Consider the following 22,193-nt stretch of genomic DNA (forward strand, 5'->3'; position numbering starts at 1 on the left):
AACGCAATAAAATTTTGCTTCCCTTTCAGGTCTCGTTTGCTGGCCGGGCTGCCACGGGCAGTGCTTTCGTGGATTCAGGGTCATCTGCTAATATCATGTCTGCGGAATTTGCTATGTCTCTAAAGATGCCTTGTATTGATTTACCTTATCCTATCCCTGTAGTAGGAATCGACTCCACTCCCCTTGCTAATGGTTATTTTACTCAGCATACTCCTGTTTTTGAACTCCTTGTTGGCTCCATGCATTTGGAGCAGTGCTCTGTACTGGTGATGCAGGGATTATCGTCTGATCTGGTTTTAGGCCTTCCCTGGTTGCAGTTGCATAATCCCACGTTTGATTGGAATACTGGGGATCTCACCAAATGGGGTAATGAATGTCTTATGTCATGTCTTTCTGTTAACTCTATTTCTCCCCGGGAGGAGGTAAACACGCTTCCTGAGTTTGTTCAGGACTTCGCCGATGTGTTTTCTAAGGAGGCCTCCGAGGTGTTGCCCCCCCATAGAGATTACGATTGCGCTATCGATTTGGTGCCTGGTGCCAAGCTTCCTAAGGGGAGGATATTTAATCTTTCATGTCCTGAACGTAAAGCTATGAGGGAATATATCCAAGAATGCCTGGCCAAGGGTTTCATTCGCCCCTCGACTTCTCCTGTAGGTGCTGGCTTCTTCTTCGTGGGGAAGAAGGATGGTGGTCTTAGGCCGTGCATTGATTATCGTAACCTGAATAAGGTCACCGTAAGGAACCAGTACCCACTTCCTTTGATTCCGGATCTTTTTAATCAGGTTCAGGGAGCCCAATGGTTTTCTAAGTTCGATCTACGGGGGGCATATAACCTTATCCGCATCAAAGAGGGGGATGAGTGGAAAACTGCGTTCAACACACCCGAGGGTCATTTCGAATACCTGGTCATGCCCTTTGGGTTGTGTAATGCCCCTGCTGTCTTCCAGAATTTTATTAATGAAATCCTGAGAGAGTACCTGGGTAATTTTCTTGTTGTGTACCTTGATGACATACTGGGGTTTTCCAAGGACTGGTCCTCCCACGTGGAGCATGTCAGGAAGGTGCTCCAGGTCCTTCGGGAGAATAATCTGTTTGCTAAGACTGAAAAATGTGTCTTTGGGGTACAGGAGATACCATTTTTAGGGCAAATCCTCACTCCTCATGATTTCCGCATGGACCCTGCCAAGGTTCAGGCTGTGGCGGAATGGGTCCAACCTGCCTCCCTTAAGGCGTTACAGTGTTTTTTAGGGTTCGCCAACTATTACAGGAGATTTATTGCCAACTTCTCGGTCGTCGCTAAGCCTCTTACGGACCTTACCCGCAAGGGTGCCGATGTCCTCCATTGGCCCCCTGAGGCCGTCCAGGCCTTTGAGACCCTCAAGAAGTGCTTTATCTCGGCCCCCGTGCTGATTCAGCCCAACCAAGAGGAGCCATTTATTGTGGAGGTTGACGCTTCCGAGGTGGGAGTGGGGGCCGTCTTGTCCCAGGGTACCAGCTCCCTCACCCATCTCCGCCCCTGTGCTTACTTCTCTAGGAAGTTTTCGCCCACGGAGAGTAACTATGATATTGGCAACCGCGAACTTCTAGCCATTAAATGGGCTTTTGAGGAGTGGCGGCACTTCCTGGAGGGGGCCAGACACCAGGTAACGGTCCTTACGGATCACAAGAATCTGGTTTTCCTAGAATCGGCCCGGAGGCTTAATCCTAGACAAGCTCGGTGGGCACTATTCTTTACCAGATTTCATTTCTTGGTTACCTATAGGGCTGGGTCCAAGAATATTAAGGCTGATGCTCTGTCACGTAGGTTCATGGCCAATCCTCCTTCTGAGAAGGATCCTGCTTGTATTTTACCCCCTGGTATAATCGTCTCTGCCACGGATTCTGATTTAGCTTCTGATATCGCGGCTGATCAGGGTGCAGCTCCCGGGAACGTCCCTGGGGACAAACTGTTTGTTCCCCTGCAATACCGGCTGAGGGTACTCAGGGAAAACCATGACTCCGCTCTATCTGGTCATCCTGGCATCTTGGGCACCAAACACCTCATTACCAGAAACTATTGGTGGCCTGGGTTGCCTAAAGACGTTAGGGCTTACGTCGCCGCTTGTGAGGTTTGCGCTAGGTCCAAAACCCCTAGGTCCCGACCTGCGGGCCTACTACGTTCCTTGCCCATTCCCCAGAGACCTTGGACCCATATCTCCATGGATTTTATCACCGATTTGCCTCCATCTCAGGGCAAGTCGGTGGTGTGGGTGGTAGTCGACCGCTTCAGCAAGATGTGCCACTTTGTGCCCCTTAAGAAGCTACCTAACGCCAAGACGTTAGCTTCTTTGTTTGTGAAACACATCCTGCGTCTCCATGGGGCCCCAGTCAATATCGTTTCTGACAGAGGGGTACAATTTGTTTCCTTATTTTGGAGAGCTTTTTGTAAAAAGCTGGAGATTGATCTGTCCTTCTCCTCCGCCTTCCATCCCGAAACTAATGGCCAAACGGAAAGGACCAACCAATCCCTGGAACAATATTTAAGGTGTTTCATCTCTGACTGTCAATTCGATTGGGTCTCATTCCTTCCCCTTGCTGAATTTTCCTTGAATAACCGGGTCAGTAACTCGTCAGGGGTCTCCCCGTTTTTCTGTAATTTCGGGTTTAACCCAAGATTCTCCTCCGTCTCCCCTGGTTGTTCCAATAATCCTGAGGTAGAGGATGTTCATCGGGAACTGTGCACCGTCTGGGCCCAGGTTCAGAAGAACCTAGAGGCGTCCCAGAGCGCACAAAAGATTCAGGCGGATAGTAGACGTTCTGCTAACCCCCGGTTTGTCGTCGGGGATTTGGTCTGGTTGTCGTCCAGGAACTTGCGCCTTAAGGTCCCGTCCAGGAAGTTTGCTCCCCGATTTATTGGACCTTATAAGATCATTGAAGTCCTCAACCCTGTATCCTTCCGTCTGGAGCTCCCCCCATCATTTCGCATACATGACGTCTTCCATGCCTCCCTCCTTAAACGCTGCTCCCCGTCCTGGTCCCCCTCGAGGATACCTCCTGTTCCCGTTCTCACCCCTGAGGGGGTGGAATTCGAGGTGGCCAAGATTATGTTCAGTAGGATGGTCCAGGGCTCCCTCCAGTACCTGGTCCATTGGAGAGGATACGGGCCGGAGGAGAGGACTTGGGTACCTGCCCGTGATGTTCACGCTGGGGTATTGATCAGGAGGTTCCACCTTCTCTTCCCCACTAAACCGGGTCCCCTTAGTAAGGGTCCGGTGGCCCCTCATAAAAGGGGGAGTACTGTTAGGGATCTGCCAGGTACTTCATCTAGGTATACTCCTGGGATTAATCAATCCACACCTGAGGCCAGACCTGTTCGACTGACACCATCTCCCACCAACCAGGGTGGCAGGCTCAGGAGTGGGAGAGCCTATCGCGGCCTGGTCTGTCGGAGTTAGCTCCGCCCCCTGTCCTTTATTACCTGCCCTGTTCTCTCCCTCAGTGCTTGTAATTCTTTTGGATTCCTGGCCCCACCTCTGCTTGCTCCAGCCTGCTTCTGCCGTGCTTCTGCCTTGCTGCAGTTCTGCTTGACCTGCCTTGCTTTGCCCCTGGCTTGCTTCTGTCTCCTTGCCCGCTTGGGTGTACTCACTTCGTCCTGGTCCTGACTGTCCGTTCGCCGCTCCGTTTCCTCGTGGCGTTCCGTGGCTACTGCCCCCTCCCTTGCATGTTCCCTGTTTGTTTTCCTGTGCACTTAGACAGCGTAGGGACCGCCGCCCAGTTGTACCTCGTCGCCTAGGGCGAGTCGTTGCAAGTAGGCAGGGACAGGGCGGTGGGTAGATTAGGGCTCACTTTCCCTTCACCTCCTTCCGGCCATTACACAAACGTCTGGTTTTTAATGCAATATCTACATAGGTGTATAGAGGCCCATTTCCAGCAACCATCACTCCAGTGTTCTAATGGTACATTGTGTTTGCTAACTGTGTTAGAAGGCTAATGGATGATTTGAAAACCCTTGTGCAATTATGTTAGCACCGCTGTAAACAGTTTTGCTGTTTAGAGGAGCTATAAAACTGACCTTCCTTTGGGCTAGTTGAGAATCTGGAGCATTACATTTGTGGGTTCGTTTAAACTCTCAAAATGGCTATAAAAAGAGAGCTTTCATGTGAAACTCGACAGTCTATTCTTGTTCTTAGAAATTAAGGCTATTCCATGCGAGAAATTGCCAAGAAACTGAAGATTTCCTACAACGGTGTGTACTACTCCCTTCAGAGGACAGCACAAACAGGCACTAACCAGAGTAGAAAGAGAAGTGGGAGGCCCCGCTGCACAACTGAGCAACAAGACCAGTACATTAGAGTCTCTAGTTTGAGAAATAGACGCCTCACAGGTCCTCAACTGGCAGCTTCATTAAATAGTACCCGCAAAACGCCAGTGTCAACATCTACAGTGAAGAGGCGACACCGGGATGCTGGCCTTCAGGGCAGAGTGGCAAAGAAAAAGCCATATCTGAGACTGGCTAATAAAAGGAAAAGATTAATATGGGCAAAAGCACACAGACATTGGACAGAGGAAGATTGGAAAAAAGTGTTATGAACAGACGAATAGAAGTTTGAGGTGTTTGGATCACACAGAAGAACATTTGTGAGACGCAGAACAACTGAAAAGATGCTGGAAGAGTGCCTGACGCCATCTGTCGAGCATGGTGGAGGTCATGTGATGGTCTGGGGTTGCTTTGGTGCTGGTAAAGTGGGAGATTTGTACAAGGTAAAAGGGATTTTGAATAAGGAAGGCTATCACTCCATTTTGCACCGCCATGCCATACCCTGTGGACAGCGCTTGATTGGAGCCAATTTCATCCTACAACAGGACAATGACCCAAAGCCACCTCCAAATGATGCAAGAACTATTTAGGGAAGAAGCCGGCAGCTGGTATTCTATCTGTAATGGAGTGGCCAGCGCAGTCACCAGATCTCAACCCCATAGAGCTGTTGTGGGAGCAGCTTGAACGTATGGTACGCAAGAAGTGCCCATCAAGCCAATCCAACTTGTGGGAGGGGCTTCTGGAAGCATGGGGTGAAATTTCTCCCGATTTACCTCAGCATATTAACAGCTAGAATGCCAAAGGTCTGCAATGCTGGAATTGCTGCAAATGGAGCATTCCAAGACCAAAGCAAAGTCTGAAGGAGAAAATTATTATTTCAAATAAAAATAATTATTTCTAACCTTCTCAATGTCTTGACTATATTTTCTAGTCATTTTGCAACTCATTTGATAAATATAAGTGTGAGTTTTCATGGAAAACACAAAATTGTCTGGGTGACCCCAAACTTTTGAACGGTAGTGTATATATGTACATATATATATATATATATTTGAATTACAGTAAATAAACTTATATTCCATAAAGACCCTATATATATATATATATATACAGTGTATGTGTGTATATATATATATATATATATATATATATATATATATATATATATATATATACACAGCACACCAGAAAATGGCGACGGCGCACTGTGAACACTAATGCCACCTAAGCCACTAAATATAAATAAATATGCATTACTGCTAAATCTACTTACAATAGGGAGGTTCTTAGCGCACATTTTGATCAAATTGTGTGAGCCCACCTGCCACGACAAGGCGACCTCTATGAGGTGGGAACCTATGCTACACATACACTCAGAATTGGGACTAAACCTACATATTCTTGGGGATGGTAGGAACCAGCACTAAACTAATTCAAATCACCCAGGGCAGAATGGGAGGAGTGCTAGATCAAAAAATGGAGGCATATATGAATCACATAAAAATGGAGGCATATACAGTGGAGGAAATAAGTATTTGATCCCTTGCTGATTTTGTAAGTTTGCCCACTGTCAAAGTCATGAACAGTCTAGAATTTTTAGGCTAGGTTAATTTTACCAGTGAGAGATAGATTATATATAAAAAAAAAAAAGAAAATCACATAGTCAAAATGATATATATTTATTTGCATTGTGCACAGAGAAATAAGTATTTGATCCCCTACCAACCATGAAGAGTTCAGCCTACTCCAGACCAGTTACACGCTCCAAATCAACTTGGTGCCTGCATTATAGACAGCTCTTACATGGTCACCTGTATAAAAGACTCCTGTCCACAGACTCAATTAATCAGTCTGACTCTAACCTCTACAACATGGGCAAGACCAAAGAGCTTTCTAAGGATGTCAGGGACAAGATCATAGACCTGCACAAGGCTGGAATGGGCTACAAAACCATAAGTAAGACGCTGGGTGAGAAGGAGACAACTGTTGGTGCAATAGTAAGAAAATGGAAGACATACAAAATGACTGTCAATCGACATCGATCTGGGGCTCCATGCAAAATCTCACCTCATGGGGTATCCTTGATCCTGAGGTAGGTGAGAGCTCAGCCGAAAACTACACGGGGGGAACTTGTTAATGATCTCAAGGCAGCTGGGACCACAGTCACCAAGAAAACCATTGGTAACACATTACGCCGTAATGGATTAAAATCCTGCAGTGCCCGCAAGGTCCCCCTGCTCAAGAAGGCACATGTACAGGCCCGTCTGAAGTTTGCAAATGAACATCTGGATGATTCTGAGAGTGATTGGGAGAAGGTGCTGTGGTCGGATGAGACTAAAATTGAGCTCTTTGGCATTAACTCAACTCGCCGTGTTTGGAGGAAGAGAAATGCTGCCTATGACCCAAAGAACACCGTCCCCATTGTCAAGCATGGAGGTGGAAACATTATGTTTTGGGGGTGTTTCTCTGCTAAGGGCACAGGACTACTTCACCGCATCAATGAGAAAATGGATGGAGCCATGTACCGTCAAATCTTGAGTGACAACCTCCTTCCCTCCACCAGGACATACAGCCAAGGCAACAAAGGAGTGGCTCAAAAAGAAGCACATTAAGGTCATGGAGTGGCCTAGCCAGTCTCCAGACCTTAATCCCATCGAAAACTTATGGTGGGAGCTGAAGATCCGAGTTGCCAAGAGACAGCCTCGAAATCTTAATGATTTACAGATGATCTGCAAAGAGGAGTGGGCCAAAATTCCATCTAACATGTGTGCAAACCTCATCATCAACTACTAAATATGTCTGACTTCTGTGCTTGCCAACAAGGGTTTTGCCACCAAGTATTAAGTCTTGTTTGCCAAAGGGATCAAATACTTATTTCTCTGTGCACAATGCAAATAAATATATATAATTTTGACAATGTGATTTTTTTTTTTTTTATATAATCTATCTCTCACTGGTAAAATTAACCTAGCCTAAAAGTTCTAGACTGTTCATGTCTTTGACAGTGGGCAAACCTACAAAATCAGCAAGAGATCAAATACTCATTTCCTTCACTGTATGAATCACATAAACAACACAAAAGTTTTAACAGCACATTCCAACAAAATTAAACAAAACGTGTATACAGGTGCAAGAACGCCTGTGACTGCAAACTTATACAGCACACAAGAAAATGGAGACAATATGTATATTGATGACATAAAACAGTGTTTTCTATGTTGGAGCATGCTGTACAAGGGAATATTTGGGCACTTTTATAAAACTTCTTCTGACACTTTTTTGACGTGCATCAAATTTATAAAGTTGCACAGAATTATACATTTGGTACATACCGTATAAATAGCTCATGTCATGCCAAATTTATTTCAATACAAACTCAAAAAGAAGCACCAGTCTTTTCTTTATACCTTTCTTTCCTTTTAGATCCACTTTTAAAAAATTAAAAATGATCAAAACTATATGTGTGATCCCGGACTTAAAGTGCACCTGTGGTTTTGAGGCTTCTTTCTCACACACTTTTTGTGTGATGTTTTTGGGACAAAATAACTCATCTAAAAAAACAGTTTGTGGTCCAAAGTTTTTTTGTCAAATTATACATGCTTTTTATGGTGTTTTTTGTGGCTTCCTTTCAACATAGTGTGTTTTATAAACCGGTTTGTTTTTTAAGTGGCGTTTTTCACATTGCAAATCTCGTGATTATAAGATCATGTGATACAACGCATGATTTATTCTGAAGAAACTCCACCAAAAAGTTATAAAAAAAAAAAAAGGCCACCATATTGACACATGCTTTCTTTTTTTAAGAAGCAAAATAAATTTAAGGAGGTCTATGGGAGAAAACCACCACCAAATGCAGGAAAAAAATGCCAAAGCCAGCCGTGCTGCAAATTTGAAAAAGTGCCACTGACAAAAAAACAAGACAAAAGAAAAAAAAAAAAGCGCCAGGTTGATGCATTTCCATATTGACTGAAAGCTAACATCTGGCCGCAGAGTTTTTTGCCGCAAAGAAATGCCTGGAAAAATGTCACAAAATTAGTGGTGTTTCTCCTAAAAATGCTACGTGTGAAGCTAGCCTCAAAGTCTTCAGACATGTCTGCCTGTCAGTTCACAATACAAACTTCTGTCATGTCTCTGTGAGATTACATAATTTGTTATTAAAATGTGGTACACTTTACATTTTTGGAGAAAAAAAAGGTAAAAAAGTGGTTGTGCTTTGTGTACTATAACATGCTATAGGAATCAAAGGACTTAATGATATTTCTTATATCCCTAATAATCAACCATAAAAGTATATAAAATATATATATGAAGACTGTTTGCATCCCTTTCTGAAAGAGACTGAAATTTCTAGTAAAGGTTGTTTTGTAGATGTCTGCTTATATATATTATATATGCAGGGCCGGCCCTAGGATAGATGGTGCCCTGTGCGAAATGATCTTTCGGCGCCCCACCCATCATTAAAAAAAAATGCCCCATAAAAAAATTATAATGCCCCCTTAGTGCCCTCATCCAGTATAATAATAATATTTAATAATACATTACAACCCCTTCAATTACACAGTATTTTGTCCTCTAATTGTGCCCACAGTATTATGCCACCTGTAGTACCCCTACACAGTATAATGTCAGCTTAGTGGCCCCCACACAGTATAGTGCCCCCCTGTAGATTTTGCCATATAGCCTCCCTGTAGACAGTGCCATAATCCCCCACCTCCTTTTTGTAGATCGTGCCATACAGCCCCCACCTCCCCCTTGTAGACAGTGCCATACAGTCTCCCACCTCCCCCTTGTAGACAGTGCCCCCAAACAAAAACACAAATTGTACTCACCTAGGCCCCTTTCCCATGACGAACTGAGCTGCTCCATGACGGGATCCAGTAGCCTAGTACAGAGTTTCCCAACCTTTTCAGTCTCGAGGCAGCACTGGAAAAATAAAATTTGCTCAGGGCCCCCCTACCAAAAATTGTTTCGAGAAAGACAGAAAACTGAAGGCTAAGAACAAGCACTACACTCGTAGGGTATGTTCACACAGGTTTTTTGTAAGGCAAAAAAAAATCTGCCTCAAAATTCCTTCAGCAACTGACAGCGTTGTGTGACCTTTTTTTGTGTTTTTTCTTAAGCTGTTGAAGCGAATGCAAAAGACACAGGAAAAAAAGCTCCAAACGAGCGCCGCAGGTATTTCCTGCCTCTTATTAATTTCAATTAGAGGTCAGAGGCAGAAACCACTTGAAGACCGTCAACACCCCACTCACAGTAAAATGACCATCAGGCCGCGACTCACCATAAAATGACCATCGGCCCCCACTCACAGTAAAATGACCATCAGCCCACCACTCACTGTAAAATGACCATCAGCCCACCACTCACAGATTCCCCCTGTAGGTAGCGCCACAGAGCCCCTTGTGGATAGCGCCACACAGCCCCCTTGTGGGTAGCACCACACAGCCCCCTTGTAGATAGTGTCACACAGCCCCCTTGTAGATAGCGCCACACAGCCCCCAACTAGATAGTGCCACACAGCCCCCTGTAAAAAGCGCCACACAGCCCCCTGTAGAGAGCTCCCCTGCTATGGAGTGCCGCACAGACCCCTGCTATGGAGTGCCGCACAGACCCCTGCTAGGGAGTGCCGCACAGACCCGTGGTAGGGAGTGCCGCACAGACCCCTGGTAGGGAGTGCCGCACAGACCCCTGGTAGGGAGTGCCGCACAGACCCCTGGTAGGGAGTGCCGCAAAGCCCCCTGGTAGGTAATGCCCCACAGCCCCCTGGTTGGTAGTGCCCCACAGCCCCCTGGTTGGTAGTGCCACACAGCCCCCTGGTTGGTAGTGCCACACAGCCCGCAGCCCCCTGGTTGGTAGTGCCACACAGCCCACAGTCCCCTGGTTGGTAGTGCCACACTGCCCACAGCCCCCTGGTTGGTAGTGCCACACTGCCCACAGCCCCCTTGTAGTGCAAGGACTACGAAATTACCCTGATAGCTGGTGGGCAATAGACATTAAAAAAAGGACAACTGTGCAGGAGCACACAAAATACCCAGCTTTCCCAGCTATCAAATAAATGGGTGGAAATAAACTAAGATATAACTTTTATTTAGTCTAGCTAAAGGATTAATCCTGCACAGTTGTCCTTTTTTTGTAGGTAGTGCCACACATCCCACAGCCCCCTTGTAGATAGAACCCCCCCAACCCCTTCCAGTATAGATAGCGCCACTATATCTCCCTGAAGGAGCGGAATCCCCATGTGGCCGGGGATTCCACTCCTGGAGCGCTGCTTGATGTCTCTGTCCATATATGGACAGTGACATCAGGGGAAACTCCTGAAGCGGAATCCCCGTCCACAGCGTGGCTGACGCTGTGACCGTCGCTTCCACTCCAGGAGAAGCTCCTGTCGTCTGTGTCCATGACGTCATTGGCTTCTCCTGGAGTGGAATCCCCGATCATAGCGTCTGCAACGCTGTGACCGGGGATTCCGCTTCAGGAGTTTCCCCTGATGTCACTGTCCATATATGGATAGAGACATCAAGCAGCGCTCCAGGAGCAGAATCCCCGGCCACAAGGGAATTCCGCTCCTTCAGGGAGCTACAGTGGCGCTAGTAAATAGCAGAGCAGGGAGATACCTCCCTGCTCTGCTATAGTGCCATCGCTACCGCTATAGCATCCACAGCGGCTGCTAGCAGCACCACCGCCCTCATTCCAGGTGTCACCGCTAGCAGCCGCTATGGCTGCTACAGTGGTAGCGACGGCCACTAAGTTAAGAAGTGCCCGGGCAGAAAGGCGACCGGACTGCAGTTAGTGTATGTACCCCCGCTGGTAGTTGCAACGGCGCGGGGATACGCACACCCACTGGCGCCCCTCTTGCAGTGTGGCGGCTGGCGCCCTGTGCGACCGCACTGGTCGAACGTATCCAAGGCCGGCCATGTATATATGTACACAGGTCTTTTATGTTCTCTTACATATAACTACATGTAGTATGCTGTAAACGGCTCATCCACGTAGAAAACTATTGCTATTGATGGAATCTAAAAAGATTGGCTATCCAAAAAGATTGTTAGACCAAAAGAGATTGAAAGTTGAGGAGTTTGCTAGAGAAAATCTTCTAAAAAAGAAGTCTAAAACTATATAAAGTAGATTAGCATTGGTTTCAACTTATTCCCACATGAGCTATAAGATTGCAAATATAATAAGGAAAGAATGGGCTATCGTCGGCACCAAAATCTTAGGGACTGTCTGGTTTCTGCAGATGTCGTTTCTTCGACTAAAACTCATCAGACCTATCTTGTCCCTAAAAAAAATATGTTGTTACCCCTGCTTGGGGAGTAGAAATTGTAGAAACATTGTTAGGAGTGAGCTTTCACTCGCCCAACTAATGGTACGGTACATAAAATTAAACACTATTTGACCTGTGTATGTGATCAATGCCCGTGTAAATTATTGTATGTGGGCAAAACATCCTTAGAATATAGAACACGTATCAATAATGATAAGTCTACAATTCATACAAAGAAAACTGATTTTGCCCTTACCTAAACACTTTGTTGAAATGGGTCATGGGGAAAATGATTTCAAACACTTGATTGTTGATCATGTACCACGTCATAGACGTGGGGGTGGCAGAATTTCTGAATTAAAACGTATGGAACTGGAATGGATTTTAAAGCTGGATACGCTATCACCCGTTGGTCTTAATGTGGACTTCAAAATCTCCCCTTGTTTCTCAAGATGAGTCACACTGTTGCTCTGATGTCACCACTTGCCCCCTCTCTGGCAGGTTCTGCTTATATGACTGCGTTGTGTAAGAAAATGATAATAATGTAAAGTTTTTCATATTAAGGGAATTGTAGCATAATTTCTAAAAAAAAACAACAAATTTCTTCCCTCTTAAGAGAATTCTGTTTTCAAATTTCTTCTCTGGGATCAACTGGAAGTGCCTATATATTACCTTGGATGTCCACATATTATCTTCTTGAAAAACTTATTCTTTTGAGCACTATCCATGGAACTTTCAAAACCCTGCCATATATGTCTACTATGTTATCTGTATTGTGTCATTTCTTACATTAAACTGGCCTGGAGATTACATAGATATTATTCATAATATGTGAGCATTATTTATTGCGAGATATAGTGCCCTATATGTATGTCTATTTTTCATTACTTTGACAGTACCGGATTATATTGGATATCTCTTTGGAATGTACTGCGTATCCCATCTTAATTCTATGTCACATGGTATGTCATGGTGATTGACGTAGTAGTGTATTGATTACTTAGGGGGATGTATGATATATTACAACATATCTACATTGTGGGTCCTACAATTAGACCACTTCATGCGGTATTTTTAGATTTACTATATATGGATCGGCTATCCTAATCCATACAGTAATGCATTGTTTGAATACCTCCCGATGGCCTTAATATGTCAATGTTATTTACTAGTTGAATGTCTGTATCCCATCTTGGTATACATCCCCACTATAATTTAGGGTGTACCAAGATGGAGTATGTTATTCCATTATTCATTGATATGGTTGGGGTGTCCCAATATGGCTACCGATTGCTTAGGATTCGTTCCATTGGTCGGGCCATGCCTATTTCTGAGCGGTCTATATGTCCTATCGGAGATGTGGCAGAGATTGTGCTCATTTCTAATATGCCGCCCAATGATTTCAGTGGCAGCATTGCGCATGCGTGAGTTGGCGCGAGATGTCAAGACGCACACAGGCGCTACATTCAGTGTATCATGACAAGTGGAAATATACAATAGGTAGTGCGGGACACTGACAGCCTTCCCAGCGATGGTGAAGTAACTCTTTATAACTTGTGTATGTTCTGTACACCTGGTGATATAATATTCAAGTTTGCTTACTTGTAAGTTGCCAATTCTATTGATTGGCCCCATTTAAATGATATGACTACAACACTTTATGAATATTTCACTTTGTTAATATATTTTAATGTATGTTTGAATATTTCCATATGATCCCAGTGAAGATGGTTTTATATGAGACTGTATTTTTTTCACTATTTTTATATGAAATTCTCTTAATGAGACTTTTAATTGTGAAGCATATATATGTTTGACCATTTTGTTACACTGTTATGCTTCAGAAAGGCTCACACTGAGCAGAAACGTTGCATGTGGAATTAAACAGGATTACTATTTATGTATTTGGTAGTGCTGTCTCATTCTATATTTGTTTGTTAAGTTCGTAATTTAGATTTGATCGATAACAGGTGGATCTTGCGTGTCAGAGACACGCAGGACCCGCCGTCACGAAACCTGACGGGTTTGGGTTTTAGAGCAATATACAGATTCAATGTATCCAGGATACATAGAAGCTGTATCTCAAAAAGTAAAAACATTTTTTAATAAAAAAAACAATTACAAAGTTACATTAACCCCTTCCGGCAAATGGGCGTTACTGTACGTCCTTTTTAGCGGCTCGTTCCCGCAAATGTGCGTACAGTAACGCACTGAGGATGAAGCAGGCACAAGCTGTGCGCGCTTCATCCTCAGCGGGTGTCGGCTGTAATATACAGCTGACATCCCGCTGCAACGGCGGCGATCACAGTTCTCTCCGATCGCCACCATTTAACCCCTCAAATGCTGCTGTCAATAGCGAGAGCGACATTTAAGTGATTGACACAGAGGGAGGGGGCTCCCTCTGTACCCCGTTGGCCCCCCGTGAAAAATTGTGGGGTTCTGATGGTTGCAATTGCAACCAGGAAGCCTAGCAATGGCTTCCTGGTTGCCAAGTATGGGAGCCTATTAGGTCCTGCCCGAGGCAGGACGTAATAGGCTCAACTGTCAGTTGTAGAATGACAGTTATAATACACTGCACTACACAAGTACATACACAAGTAGTGCAGTGTATTGTACAGGGGATCAGATCAGATCTTCCAGTCTCCTAGTATGTGTAAAATAAAAAGTAAAAAGAAAAGGTTAAAAACAGTTTTAGATAAATAAATAAAAGTTTTACGTAATAAAAACAATAATCGCCCTGTTTCCCTGATCGGGCCCTTTATTATTAGAAAAAAATGGAAAAAAAGACAAAAACTAGACCTAATAGGTATCGCCACGTTCATATCGGCGTGACCTATAAAAATATCATATTATTTATCCCGCACGGTGAACACCGTAAAAAAAATACAATCAAAAACAATGGCAGAATTTCCTTTTTTGGTCACGTTGTTTCCAATAAAATGGAATAAAAAGTGATCAAAAAGTCGCATGTACCCAAACATGGTGCCAATAAAAACGACAGTTTGTCACGCAAAAAACAAGCCCTAACACAGCTCCGTCGACAGAAAAATACAGGATATGGTGACACTAAAACATTTTATTTATAAAAAGTGTTTTTATTGTGTAAAAGTAGTAAAACATATAAAAACAATATAAATTTGGTATTGACATAATTGTATCAAACCGCAGAATAAAGTAAACATGTTTATGCTGCACAGAGAACGACGTTAGAAATTGATAAAAAAAACAGCGAGAGAATTTCTGATTTTTTGATCTCCTCACCTTCCAAAAAATTGAATAAAAACTGATCACATTATCACATTTACCCCAAAATGATACTAATAAAAACTACAGCTCATCCCATGAAAATCAAGCACTCACACAGCTCGTCAACGGAAAAATAAAAAGTTATGACTCTTGGAACGCAATAATGCAAAACGACGGCCCAGACTAATTTATATGTGCAGCAGTTCTTCACCTAAAACCCCACGTCATCATTTGCTAGCCCCCACTGGTAGACCCTGTAAATGCAGCTAAAACTATGACATTTTGGAGTCTGTACTACATGTGGGGCTAGTGAAGAAGTCAAAGATTAGACAATGCTGGAGTGCGGATATTTTGGAAGTGCGACTCCTGCACCCAAAAATCCGGCCTGTGCATGAAGTATTGGTTGAAAGCGTATGTCACTATCCATGGATAATTAATTTTATTATTCATTTACCCCATTATTACATCATCCTATTATGACCTGTTGCACTCCGCCCAGCTTACATATACCCTGATGTACTCCGCGCAGCTTACATATACCCTGATGCACTCCGTGCAGCTAACATACTTGTATTTTATGGTATATAATCCTTTCCATTCCTGCATGAACTACATCTGTGCTGTACCTGCATTTCAAAACGCTGAAACTTGTATTTTATGGTATATAACTCTGTTTTCCTGTCTTGCTATATAGTCTGTTATCTCTAACTTTTGTCAAAGTGTTTGATCATCGTTAAGTTTTATGATCATCCAGACCAGCTAGTTTATTTGTTTATCTCTGCAGAGCTTTTCACCTCATGTGTCTAGTTGATTTGATTAATAGCTGAACGGGCTTAATTAGGCCTAGATCTGAGCATCTACTCCCCTATAAATTTAGATGTAGCATATGGGGAAGGCACTCGTGCAGGGGGGCACGAAGGCAGAAGTCATCTCTGTCAAAGTGTCATACTGTCAAAGTGTCATACTGTCAAAGTGTCCTGGCAGTTATACATGGCAGTTGCACAGGGTCAGTGACAGGTAAGCTGCATTAACAAATCAAACAAACTATCACACGCTCTAATTATTAGATTTCTAACTATCAGTTTACAAACAAACATGTTTGCTACCGCTCTCATCATTATAGCTGCTCTTGGTTTACAATCCTATCGCCCATTTAAGCCTTGCCAAAAAACAGTCCACATCAGTCCCTCTCTCCTTGCCTCGCCCATGTACAGCTCCCATTCACTATTCACTTTCGTCAACTTAACCCATCTCATCCCACTCCCCAACATAAAAATCACTCTCATAAATCACATAACCATCTGCTGTCTCTCTCCATTCTCCTGCTACTAGCTGCAGGGGACATCTCTCCCAACCCTGGGCCTCCCTTTTCTTCTGCCAAGCTCAACCACTTACCTGTCACACATCGAAACCCTGCAAATCTTCTTACCATTCCTTGTATGTCTTCTCCTGTCTCTTTTAACTGTGCTCTCTGGAACTCTTGGTCCGTGTGCAACAAACTCACTTTTATTCATGACTTATTCCTTTCTAACTCTCTCAACCTTCTGGCTCTTACAGAAACATGGCTACACCTGTCTGACACTGCTTCCCCTGCTGCTCTATCTTATGGTGGTCTCCAGTTCTCTCATGCCCCCAGACCTGAGAACAGGCAGGGTAGAGGAGTAGGTATACTTCTTTCTCCACACTGCACTTTCCAGGTCATTCCCCCGGTCCCCTCACTCACATTTCCCTCTTTTGAAGTCCACACTCTCAGACTCTTTCACCCTTTTTCCCTCCGAGTGGCAGTTGTCTACCGTCCACCGGGCTCACCCCGCATTTTGCTGCCTGGCTTCCACAGTTTCTATCCTCTGAAACACCCACTCTCATCATGGGTGACTTCAACATCCCCATTGATAACCCAATCTCCTCATCTGCTTCCCAGTTTCTATCTTTAACCTCGTCCCTAGGTTTGTCACAACTTACTAACTCTCCTACACATGAAGACGGGCATTCGCTTGACCTGGTCTTCTTCCGGCTCTGCTCAGTTTCTGACTTTATTAACTCTCCTCTCCCGCTTTCTGACCACAATCTTCTCTCCTTTACTATCAAATATTCTCTGCCTCCTCAGGTCATCCCTACGTATCAGACATACAGAAATCTACATGCCATTAACACTGTGAAACTCATAGACAGTCTACAGTCCTCATTGTCCCCTATCTCTTCCCTCTCCTGTCCCAATCTGGCTGCCAAACTTTATAATAACACTCTCAAAAATGCATTGGATGAAGCAGCCCCCCCCTACACTCCGAACCACCCGACAAAGACGACGATAACCCTGGCACACGCCTCAATCCCGCTTTCTTCAGCGGTGCTTGAGATGTGCCGAACGACTGTGGAGAAAATCGCATTTGGATGCAGATTTCCTCCATTACAAATTTATGTTCAAAACGTACAACTCTGCCCTTCACCGCGCCAAACAAGTCTATTTCACTTCTCTCATCTCCACACTATCTAATAATCCAAAACGCCTCTTTGATACTTTTCAATCCCTCCTTAGTCCTAAAGTGCAGACGCCAATCACAGATCTCAGTGCTGAAGACATGGCCATTTATTTTAAAGTTAAAATTGACAACATCCGGCATGATATTATCTCCCAGACCCCTAGTAACATCGATCCCCTTCCCTCCCGCACTCCCTCTTCTTCATTCTCAGCATTTGACCCAATAACTGAAGAAGAAGTCTCGAGGCTCCTCTCTTCTTCTCGTCCTACTACTTGTCCAAGTGACCCTATCCCCTCACACCTCCTCCAGTCTCTCTCCCCAGCTGTCACTGGTCACCTGACTAAAATATTTAACCTCTCTCTTTCCTCTGGTATCTTTCCCTCCGCTTTTAAACATGCCATTATAAACCCATTACTGAAAAAACCAACTCTTGACCCATCCAGCGCTGCTAACTACCGACCAGTCTCTAATCTGCCCTTCATCTCCAAACTCCTGGAACGCTTGGTCTACTCTCGCCTTATCTGCTATCTCTCTGCTAACTCCATTCTAGACCCCTTACAATCTGGTTTCCGCACTCTACACTCCACAGAAACTGCCCTTTCTAAAGTCTCAAATGATCGCTTGGTGGCTAAATCGGACGGTAAATACTCTCTCCTGATTCTTCTGGATCTCTCTGCAGCCTTTGACACTGTAGACCACAAACTCCTACTTAACATGCTCCACTCTATTGGCCTCCAGGACGCGGCTCTCTCTTGGTTTTCCTCCTATCTCTCTGACCGCTCATTCAGTGTGTCATTTGCTGGTTCCACTTCTTCACCTCTTCCCCTTGCTATCGGGGTTCCTCAGGGATCAGTCCTAGGTCCGCTGCTCTTTTCTCTCTACACAGCTCCTATTGGACAAACCATCAGCAGATTTGGCTTCCAGTACCATCTCTACGCTGATGACACCCAATTATATACCTCTTCCCGTGACATCACCTCTGATCTAATACAAAACACCAGTGATTGTCTGTCCGCTGTCTCTAACATCATGTCCTCTCTCTATCTGAAACTGAATCTTTCTAAAACTGAGCTCTTTGTGTTCCCACCATCTACTAACCTCCCTAAACCTGATGTCTCCATCTCTGTGTGTGGCACTACCATCACTCCTAAGCAGCACGCCCGCTGTCTCGGGGTTATTTTTGACTCAGATCTTTCCTTTACTCCTCACATACAATCACTTTCACGCTCCTGTCATTTTCACCTCAAAAACATCTCCAGAATCCGCTCTTTTCTTACGGAGGAAACCGCCAAAACTCTCATTGTTGCTCTGATTCACTCTCGTCTTGACTACTGTAACTCATTACTAGTCGGTCTTCCCCTCACTAAACTCTCCCCTCTCCAATCTATCCTCAATGCAGCAGCCAGGCTCATCTTTATGACCAACCGCTACACCAACGCCTCTAATCTGTGCCAGTCACTGCACTGGTTGCCCATCCCCTTCCGAATAAAATTCAAACTTATTACTCTCACCCACAAAGCTTTCCACAGTGCTGCACCTCCTTACATCTCCTCCCTCATCTCTGTCTACCACCCTACTCGGGCTCTACGTTCTGCCAACGACCTTAGATTAAAATCCTCCATAATCCGAACCTCCCACTCCCGTCTCCAAGATTTCTCTCGTGCTGCACCCGTCCTCTGGAATGCGCTACCCCAGACAATCCGATTAATTCCCAATATCCACAGTTTTAAACGTGCCCTGAAAACACATCTATTTAGACAGGCCTATAACATTCCCTAATCTGACTCCTTTCCATGGCCCTCCTTTTAGATTAGTCATCAGAATAAGATTCCCTCACACTCCTTCTCTTCATCTCCGTCATACTCGGATACTGGCTGGTGACCGGCTCATGCAGCTTTATGTTACCACCGCATGTGTATAAAAATGGCCGGACCATTGTACAGAACAAACACTATTACACTTTGTGTCTCCCTTATGTCCTCATAGATTGTAAGCTCTTGCGAGCAGGGTCCTCACTCCCCAGGTTTGAATTGTAAATGAACTTTGTCACTATGTAATGTCTGATATTGTTTGTTTCATGTCTCCTCTAAATTGTAAAGTGCTGCGTAATATGTTGGCGCTATATAAATAAAGATTATTATTATTATTATAGGTGCTCCTTTGCTTCTGAGGCCTGTGTTTCAGTCCATTACCACACTAGGGCCACATGTGGGATATTTCTAAACACTGCAGAATCTGGGCAATAAGTATTGAGTTGCATTTCTCGGGTAAAACCTTCCGTGTTACAGAAAAAAATTATTACAAATGAATTTTGTAAAAAAAAAATGAAACTATAAAATTTCACCTCAACTTTCCTTCAATTCCTGTGAAACGCCTAAAGAGTTGAAACACTTTCTGAATGCTGTTTTGAATACTTTGAGGGGTGTAGTTTTCAAAATGTGGTGTTTTATGGGGGTTTCTAATATATAAGGCCCTCAAAACCACTTCAGAACTGAACTCGTGAAAAAAATAGCCTTTTGAAATGTTCTTAAAAATATGAGAAATTGCTGCTAAAGTTCTAAGCCTTGTAACGACCTAGAAAAATAAAAGGATGTTTAAAAAACGATGCAAACATAAAGTAGACATATGGTAAATGTTAATTAGTAACTGTTTTGTGTGGAATTACTATCTGTTTTACAGGCAGATACATTAGAAAAATCATAATTTCTTCAAATTTTCTCAAAATTTTGGTGTTTTTCACAAATAAGCAATAAATTTATCAACCAAATTTTTTCACTAACCTAAAGTACAATATGTCACGAGAAATCAATCTCATAATCGATTGGATAGGTAAAAGCATTCCGAAGTTATTACCACATAAAGTGACACATGTCAGATTTGAAAAAATGGGTCTGGTCCTGAAGGCCAAAATAGCTTGGTCCTGAAGGGGTTAAACACTATAATAGTTTTAGTGATTGATTTTAAAAAAAAGCCTTCAAAGTTTAACATAGCCTTTAAGTATTCTGATAACTAGTTGCAACAAAGAGTAGAGGAGCATGTTATACGCACATAAGGTCAAGCAATCGGATTCCCATAAATGTAAGCTGGTGAGCTCCTCTACTTTGACACAGCAAAATAATTGTGCTACAGTGCATAAAATTTTATATTTTGTCTGTACATTAATAAATATATAAGTGATGCTGTAAACAGCTGTGACCCCCTGTCCATGCTGATGTCTGTGCCTCGTATTATCCACTGAAGGGTTTTGCTCACTCTGGGCTTATCAAATCAACTCAGTAAAAACCTTCTGACAAGCGAGTTTTTGTGCCATGAAAAATGACCAGCTTTAGGCATATTTGCTATATCTAGCAGTTATTTCAACAAACGCTTTGTGCTCAGATTCTCATCTTATTTCCAGGCTCAGAACACCTGAGGTTCACTGGTTACAATATGGAAAACCGCTAAACTCACATATTTTGTGTGATGGTTATTCTTGAACTATTAATATCTGAAGAGTACCTGCATCAAAGCTACAGTTTGTCAGGCTAGTGAAAGCTGTAAAAATCACCCATGTTTTCATTTTCAAAAATGGTACATGAATAATGTTGTTTAGATCCTGACTTATTTCTACGGCTCTAATCAAATGTATGGTATATATTCTAGCCAGTGGCGGATCACCATAGGGAAGTTGGGGCGGCCGCCTAAGACTCACTGGGGGCCCACGGCCGCCGAAAGTACATTTTGTCAAATTTTTTGCTGTGAATTGCGCCAAAAACCACAACAAAACGAAGTCCTGCAAAAGGATCTTCAGACATAAGGTCAGATTACTTTATTTTTGCAGTTCTTGTTACTGTTGAGAAGACACATGACCGTGGAGTCAGGTCCTAGTAAAGCAACAAGACCCTTTAGAGAAGACTGTGAGCAGCTATATAAGTATAAGGGGCATGGATAAGTTTAAGTGATCTGTATTTAGGGGGTTTGTATTTGAAGGTCTGGGGTCATACCATACCCATAGTAAATACAGGACTGGTCGTTTTGACAGAAGCAATAGAGTAGTCGACTACACTATTGCTTCCTGTAAAACTATGAGTCTGGTGCACAACAGAGACAAACGGAAACCATGGGCACCGTATCCGTCACCATTGAAATCAATGGTGATGGAAACAGCGTCTGTGTCAGTTGGTTTCTGTTCAGGGTCCCGCTCTGACGGAAAGCTCAGACGGAACGTCAGAACGGGACCCTAATGCAGATGTGAACAATGCCTTACCAGTATTAAAGGGGTTATCTGAAGAGATAAAATTGATGGCCTATCCTCAGAACAGGCCATCAATATCTGATCGGTGGGGAGCAGACTCTGCACTTGAATGGTATAAGGCTGTAATGCTGTGAACAGCTGCTACAAGTGTGCCAGAGTTTTACAGTATGGTGTAATAAACGGAATGAAGGAAAAGTAGCGCTTGCATGAGTGCCACTGCTCTTAAAATTGCTAATCAGCGGGGGGTGTCGAGAGCCGAAACCCCCACCAATCAGATATTGATGGCTTATCCTGAGGATAGGCTATAAATTTTTTCTCTCCGTATAATCCCTTTATTAACATTATTATTTACAGAGCGCATTCAGAGAGTAGAAGTCTGTTAGGTTCAGCATCAGCCAATAGATGCACAGGACTCAGTAATCTCAGAGAAGTGGGTGTAATTTTGGTAACATCTGCTGTATAGCCCAGTGACATGCAGCAGTAGTTTTTATTGCCCGTGGTGTTAAGCACCTATAATGTAAACAGACCTTGGAAGTTTTTATTTAGGGGGATGAGGGTGAAAGAAATACCAGCCCTGGTATGTTAAATGACCCTAGTAGCTCCATTCTATGAATTATATAAATGTGTAATCTGCCAGGATAGAATGGTTGCATGTGCCATAGATTGATTCAG

The sequence above is a fragment of the Rhinoderma darwinii genome, chromosome 12, assembly GCF_050947455.1.
Source record: "Rhinoderma darwinii isolate aRhiDar2 chromosome 12, aRhiDar2.hap1, whole genome shotgun sequence".
Lineage (NCBI taxonomy): Eukaryota > Metazoa > Chordata > Amphibia > Anura > Rhinodermatidae > Rhinoderma > Rhinoderma darwinii.